The sequence below is a fragment of the Engraulis encrasicolus genome, chromosome 18 (genome assembly GCF_034702125.1).
Source record: "Engraulis encrasicolus isolate BLACKSEA-1 chromosome 18, IST_EnEncr_1.0, whole genome shotgun sequence".
Taxonomy (NCBI): domain Eukaryota; kingdom Metazoa; phylum Chordata; class Actinopteri; order Clupeiformes; family Engraulidae; genus Engraulis; species Engraulis encrasicolus.
In genome coordinates, this window is record NC_085874.1 from 11,735,923 (window position 1) to 11,743,422 (window position 7,500).

The 7,500-nt window shown below is 43.7% G+C and overlaps 1 protein-coding gene across 1 annotated transcript in view; it reads left to right on the forward strand.

Annotated features, from left to right (window-relative positions):
- The window catches only part of stxbp5a (syntaxin binding protein 5a (tomosyn)), a 199,729-nt gene that overhangs the window by 159,706 nt on the left and 32,523 nt on the right, over positions 1-7,500 (forward strand). The window lies entirely within an intron of this gene.

The following is a 7,500-nucleotide window of genomic DNA, read 5'->3' on the forward strand; positions in this document are numbered from 1 at the left end:
CGTACTTCTCAACGCACGCTTTTATGTATGCATCTGTGCAGGGGCGATTCTAGGGTAAGTTGGGGCCCCAAGCGAAAATTCAAGAGAATGAACATTCACAACAAATCGCCACTACTGTAGTTTAAAGTCTGTTACTCTGAGGCTGTTATTCACCAGCTATAGGCTTAGGGTGGGGGACAAGGTGGCAATGAGGGCGGCCCAAAAGGACTTGAACTTTCACATAAGATCCGCGCGTCGGCAACACAGGGAGCGCGCGGAACAAGACCTGGCGGAATGCAATGGAAAGAAGCTTTGGGACTCGATTAGGCAAATGACGAATATGACTGCTAGAAGGAAGCCCTTGTCTGCTCCCAATGAAAGTGTTCATGCAAACGAGCTGAATAATATTTACATGCGTTTTAATGTGGATAATAATGCAGAATGTGCGCGGGTTTTGGATAATGTAATATGTGACATGGATGTGCATAGGGTAGAAATCAAGTTGGATACTGTGGTCAAAACCTTTAGAGGTATAAACTCCAAAAAGGCAACAGGTCCGGATGGTCTGTCAGCCTTTACCCTGAAGTCGTTTGCGGATGAATTATCTCCAATTTGGCTTAAATTGTTTCAACTATCCATCGACTCCCACAGCATTCCAAAGTTATGGAAGACTTCAATCATTTTACCGATCCCAAAAAAACCTAGCCCTCAAGAGGATAATGACTATCGGCCCGTGGCCATAACCTCTAATGTTTTTAAATGTTTCGAGAAGATAATGGTTGGGAAACTGCGCACGAGTGTTCAACCTGCTCTTGATAAGTACCAGTTCGCTTACACTGAGAACCGCAGCACAGGAGATGCCATTGCAACCATAATGCATCTAGTGCTTAAACACCTAGAGAATCCCGCAGGTTACGTCAGACTTCTTTTTATTGATTTCAGCTCTGCTTTTAATTTAATCCAGCCACACATTCTCCTTGAAAAATTAATTCAGCTGAATGTAAATCCGTTTTTAATTAAGTGGTATTATTCTTTTTTATCAAATAGGCCACAACGGGTCAAGTTCAATACTACTTTGTCGGATACAACGTGTTGCAGTATTGGCGCGCCCCAAGGTTGCGTCAGCTCACCATTTTTGTTCACTTTGTATACGAATGATTGTGTCAGTTCAGGGCCAAATCAGTATATTATTAAATTCTCGGACGATACTGTTATTCTTAGCCTGCTCTCTAAAAATGATAATGATAAGGTAAACAGCCACCAAACAGCTATAGATACATTTGTTGACTGGTGTGATTCACACTTACTACACATCAATACTAAAAAAACAGTAGAGATGGTGGTAGACCCCAAATCCCTCTGTGGCCAGGGTGCAGTGGCAGTGCATGGCCAGGCCATTGAACAGGTTAAAACTTTTAAGTACCTGGGTGTACATATAGATAGCGACCTTAGCTGGCACACCCAGGTCACCAATGTCTGTTCCAGGATACACCAGCGTCTCCATTTTTTGCGCAGACTCAGAGTCTTTGGAGTGTGTAAAAACATAATGTTAATCTTCTATAGAGCCACAATAGAGTCTGTTCTCCGTTATGGGATTACCAGCTGGTTTGGCAATCTCACAGTTAAACACAGGGCAGAAATCTCAAGACTTATTAAAAATGCAGGTAAGATTATGGGGGTAATGCCCCCCCTTAACCCGCAGGAGCTCTTTGAGCAGGCCACTATCAGTCAGGCGAATGCCATTGTAGCGGATGGTGATCATGCACTAAATGGAGAATACTTCTTTCTGAACTCTGGGAGGAGGCTCAGACTCCCTTGGTGTAAATATAATCGTTTTAAAAATTCCTTTATACCCCATTCAATCAAGCTACTGAATAAACAGGGAATAAGAGAGATTGAGTGGGACAAAATGGACCTCTGTAGCTAGTGTTGGTGGGGATGGAAACTAGGGTAAAAGCTGGGAGGGGGATATGTAAACATGAATGTATCCCTGTGTTTACTATTTATCTTTATTTATTTATTTTTTAATGTAAACTATGGAATGGATGTAACCTAGTTATTTATTGCAGGGTGAAGGTGTGGTTGGTTGTAGGACGGTGTGTGTGTGTGTGTGTGTGTGTGTGTGTGTGTGAGGGGGGGGTACGGAGCTGTGTGTGTGTGTATGGGGGGGGGTGGTCTGGATGGGTCAGGGGCAGTGGGTTAGGACATCCAGTGCTTCTGAGCATGTAGGCCTACACTGTTTTTCTTCTATTGTTTTACTGTTGTTTGTTTTTCTGTGTTGGTGTCATGTGTCCTATGTGTTCTATGTGTTCCTTATGATGCTGCAACCTCCCTGTCTCCAAAGCAAATTTCTCCTTCGTGGAGACTAATAAAGAAACCTAACCTAACCTAAGCTTATGGGCCCCAAGCGGCTGCCTGCCTAGCCTGGTGACAAGATGCACCTCTGCATCTGTGTCCATGTGCATTATGCGTATGTCTTTCTGTGTGTTAGAGAGAGAGAGAGAGAGAGAGAGAGAGAGAGAGAGAGAGAGAGAGAGAGGAAGGGAGCGAAAGAGAGAGTGCGTGCGTGCGTTCGTGCTTGCGTGCGTGCGTATGTGCGTGCGTGCTTGCGTGCGTGTGCGTTTGTACACGTGAAAGACGCGTGTGTGTGTGTGGCAGAGCCTCCAGAGACCGCTGTCTGAATGATTAATGCACATTAGTTTTTAGCTATTGACCAGCGTGCCAACATCTTTAGCATTGCCATCCATTTTCACAAGACAGGCTCCATGTCCCATGATGCCTTCCCTTTGTACCAGCATCGCCCCACTCTATGACAGCCATCACAGCGGGAAGGTGACCTGTTAATAAACCCAATCCCCTTCGCTCCCGCCTTTCAGCGCGTTAAACACACATTCCCATGCTCCCTTAGATCCAACGCTGTCGCTCTTGCAAGTGGTTGTGGGTACTGTAGTTCAGAGGTCAATGGGGTTTTGTGGCGTGCGAAGGCTTAATAGAATACCCTCTCCAGAATGCCTTTGGCTGTCCTGACCTTGTGAAAAGCTCAGGGTCCTCCCCGTCTTGTCATTGGTAAATGAGGGGTGCTCTAGAGGTTCTGGAAATTTCCATGTCATTATTATCGCGAATTGGCCCACATGTGTAGGGAAGACAGGGGACTCAGGTGGCACACCTGGGAGACGATGACACAGATACACTTCATAATGAGACACAAGTGACACGGATGCACACACACACGCGTACATACTGTACGCACACACGCACGCACACGCACACACACAAACACAGAGTGTATAATGACACACAAGTGATAACCACCTAGGAACATGTGACACAGAAACACATTTACTTCCTTGATGGGTGGGAATCTGGAGCACACACAAATGTATCATACACACAGACAAAACACACACACATACACACACACACACACACACACACACACACACACACACACACACACACACACACACACACACACACACACACACACACACACACACACACACACACACACACACACACACACACACACACACACTCACACAGACAAAACATACACACACACAGTCACAGACTAACCACACACACACGAACACACGCACACATGCGTGTGCACGCACGCACGCACGCACGCACACACACACACACACACACACACACACACACACACACACACACACACACACACACACACACACACACACACACACACACACACACACAGCAATACCCAGCAGTGCACACACTTTTTAATGAGCCACACTTGACAGCCATCCAGGAATATGTGACACAAAAACACAGTTACCTCACAGATCCCCACCCAGGGAATCTCACACACAGAGGCCACAAGGAACATGGGGAACATATACACACAGATGCATATGCCGATACATACAAACATATACATATGCAGACATGTATCCCTGTCTTTGCGAACACACACGCACGCACGCACGCACACACACACGCACACACACATGCACAGACTCAAGCGCACACACACCCAAAGGGGCTGGTGGGACATGCAAAAACTTCTCTTGCCATACACACATGGACACTTGTTGAAATGAGGACAGCCACAGGTGCTGTACGTAGGTGCATAGGTTAAACACAGATACTTTGCACTGTTTTTTTTAATTGTGTATATTTGTTAATGCATATAGCACAACCACACATGCACAGACACAATCGAGCACCAGGGCCAAAGGTTTTGGAGGGCCTAAACCTAACTAGTCAGGAGGCCCCCTCTCATAATGATAATAATAATAACAATAATAATAATGATAATAATCTACTAACTAATAAATATATGTTTTATAATGCAATTCAATATTTTTTATCTCAATTCAAGAGGCCTCAATTTTGGGGGCAATGTGGTTGGTGCCCTAAGCACACTGCATACTCTGCTTATATCTAGCAGCAGCCCTGGCGAGCGCGTATGCACGCATGCAAGAACACACACACAAGCACGAGTGCACCACATGCACGGACATACACTCATTAGCATATGTGCTCAATCACAGACACACATTTGGCTGCATATGCAAAGGGAACAGACACAGCCAAGGTCAGAGAATGGGGATAGACAAAAATACTTACACGTATACGTGCACACACACACACACACACACACACACACACACACACACACACACACACACACACACACACACACACACACACACACACACACACACACACACACACACACACACACACACACACACACACACACACACACACACACAAACACACACACACACACACACACACACACACACACACATACACACACAGAGCAACCCTCATTATTTCTCTCTCTCTTTCTCTCACTCACACACACAGACCCAAATATAGAGAGAGAGAGACAGACAGAGAGAGAAACACAGAGAGAGAGAGAGAGAGAGAGAGAGAGAGAGAGAGAGAGAGAGAGAGAGAGAGAGAGAGAGAGTGTGAGAGAGAGCTTGGTCCCTGTGCACAGAAGTGTGGAGTAGAGCAGCTGACCCAGAGAGGAGAGGAGAGAGGAGCAAGTGGCAGGTTGCAGGTTGTGTGTAAATACAGCACAGCTTGCCCAACTAGAACACTCAAACCCGAGAGAAATGAGCCAAGAGTGGCACTGAGAGTGTAGGTTACAGACGCACACAGGCACGCACACAGGCACGCACACACACACACACACACACACGCACGCACGCACGCACACACACACACACACACACACACACACACACGCACGCACGCACGCACGCAAGCACGCACGCACACACACACACACACACAGGTGAGAGATGCTGTAAATACATAAACAGGTGACACAGAAAAACACACTTGGGTCAGACACAGACGCTGCTACCCACGCAGGAGAGACATTTAAACTGAACCCGTTAGCGTAAATACACATAGTAAAGCTGTTTTTAATTTCGCACTAAAACATGACACTGTTGGGACAGTTCTAATTTGAACAGAAAATGTTAGATAGGCATGCCACGTCTTCCGTGGATTTGGATTTGCTCCATATTCGGTGTGTCAATGTTCTAGGGTAGGTTCATGAACTGATTAGATTTTGGAGGCCAACGCCGTAAAGATGGCTGAATTCAAAATGGCCGAATTTTTGTTTGGCCCATAACTTCTGACCGAGTGGATGGATTCGCCCCAATTGTTTTTTTTGTTTTGTTTTCATAATAGTTGTTTGGTTTTAAGCCTATGCAGGACACTGTGTATATATGTATATAATGTGTATATATTTAATATTTAATTTCATAAATAGGTGGTCGGGAATGGTGTGAATGACTTGAGGTACTGGAAGAATCACGTCTCAGGGATGTACCTTTAGCATTTAGACACGACTGCATAGGCCTAGTAGTTGTGAATTGTATTTTGGATAATAATTGTACTTTGGATGACATAAGGAAGAGTAGCAATTCCTACACGTTTTTAACTTCACTTTACCGCTCTCTCGCCAAAAAGTGGATCCAGTGTGTGGGTGCCATATCATGCGTGTGACAATTGTCTGACAATTTAGTCTTCTGTTAGTGCGATGGAATTTATTGTGGGTGTTGGTCTGTCTCTCTATGTTGATATGTGAGTTTGTGTGTGTGTGTGTGTGTGTGTGTGTGTGTGTGTGTGTGTGTGTGTGTGTGTGTGTGTGTGTGTGTGTGTGTGTGTGTGTGTGTGTGTGTGTGTGTGTGTACGTGTGTGTGCGTGTGTGCGTGCGTTGTATGGCCATGTTTGTTTGTCCACATGTTACGGGTGCATTTCTCGAAGCCATAGTTGCTAACTACGTTAAATACTTTGTTGTTTGCAATGCAATTTCCCATTGACAAGTTGCTAAATGGCTAACAACTTCGCTTTTGAGAATCTTTATATTAATTGATGCATTAAAAAGCATTATAATTTTTTTTTCAAATATTTTAGTAATGGTGAACAAAGCATAAGCAAAAGTTTGTAAATGAAAATGTTACTATTTTATATTCAAACATTTGCATTTTTTTGTAAATGAATAAAACATGCTCTGTTAACAAGTCAATTCTAGGAGACATTCTTTGTAGATATTTTACAAAGCATTCATATAATTAGTTAGTAATTAGGGTAACACTTTATTTTAGGGACACATCTATTAGCACTAATACATACAATATTAATGCCTGTGTAAGTAACTTGTAAGGCATGTACTAAGCAAAATAAGACAGTTGTTAAGCATGTATTCCCAAATGTCTTGTTCATGCCCAATTAGGGATTTATTACTAATATAACCTTAGTAAGGACCAGTAAGCCTATATTTCTATTTATTAGTAAGTAGTAAGTGGCAGAATACAATGTGTATAAGCTCCCGACACACTGTGTGAACAAACCCTGAACAGTGTGAAAACAGATGCAGAATAAGGGTCCCTATTCTAAAGTGATGCATTGGTCAGCCCAGATGGCTCAGGGCCTCTGCACTATCAAAGTCCTAGGGCCCCCACACCACCCAGGCCTGCACTACCTAGCCCCCCAGATCTACTAAGTGTAAGGGTATATCAAATAATTAAAACTTACACAGCCGAGTCATCTAGTTGTCTCTTGTTCATATCAATGACAGGGAACAAGAGCCTATATATAGCAAGGATTGAACGTACACTTGTCAATGGCGGTGGGTTGGTGAGATGTAATTTTTTTTCATGTACCACTGAGTTTTAATTGTAAAAAAAAATAAAAATAAATGCAGAACATTAGAATAATAGTTTTGAAGCAAAACTAAACTACTCTTTTGTGATAATTAAGTGAATGTTTGAGAACATTAGCTTCAAGAAGTGCAGTGCATAATGGGTACGCAATCTAGGCCAACAGACAACCTACCCAGCTCTGAGCCTACGTCCTTAGCTCCTCCCCTCACTTGTGAAATTTAGTTGCTATCCAAACAATTTGCCATGTACGTAACAACAGAAATATTATCATTGCTGCATTGGCCATGCATTGCATTTCTGACTAAAGGCGTACCCATCATGCACTGCACTTCTTGTAGCTAAGTTTCTCAAACATTAACTT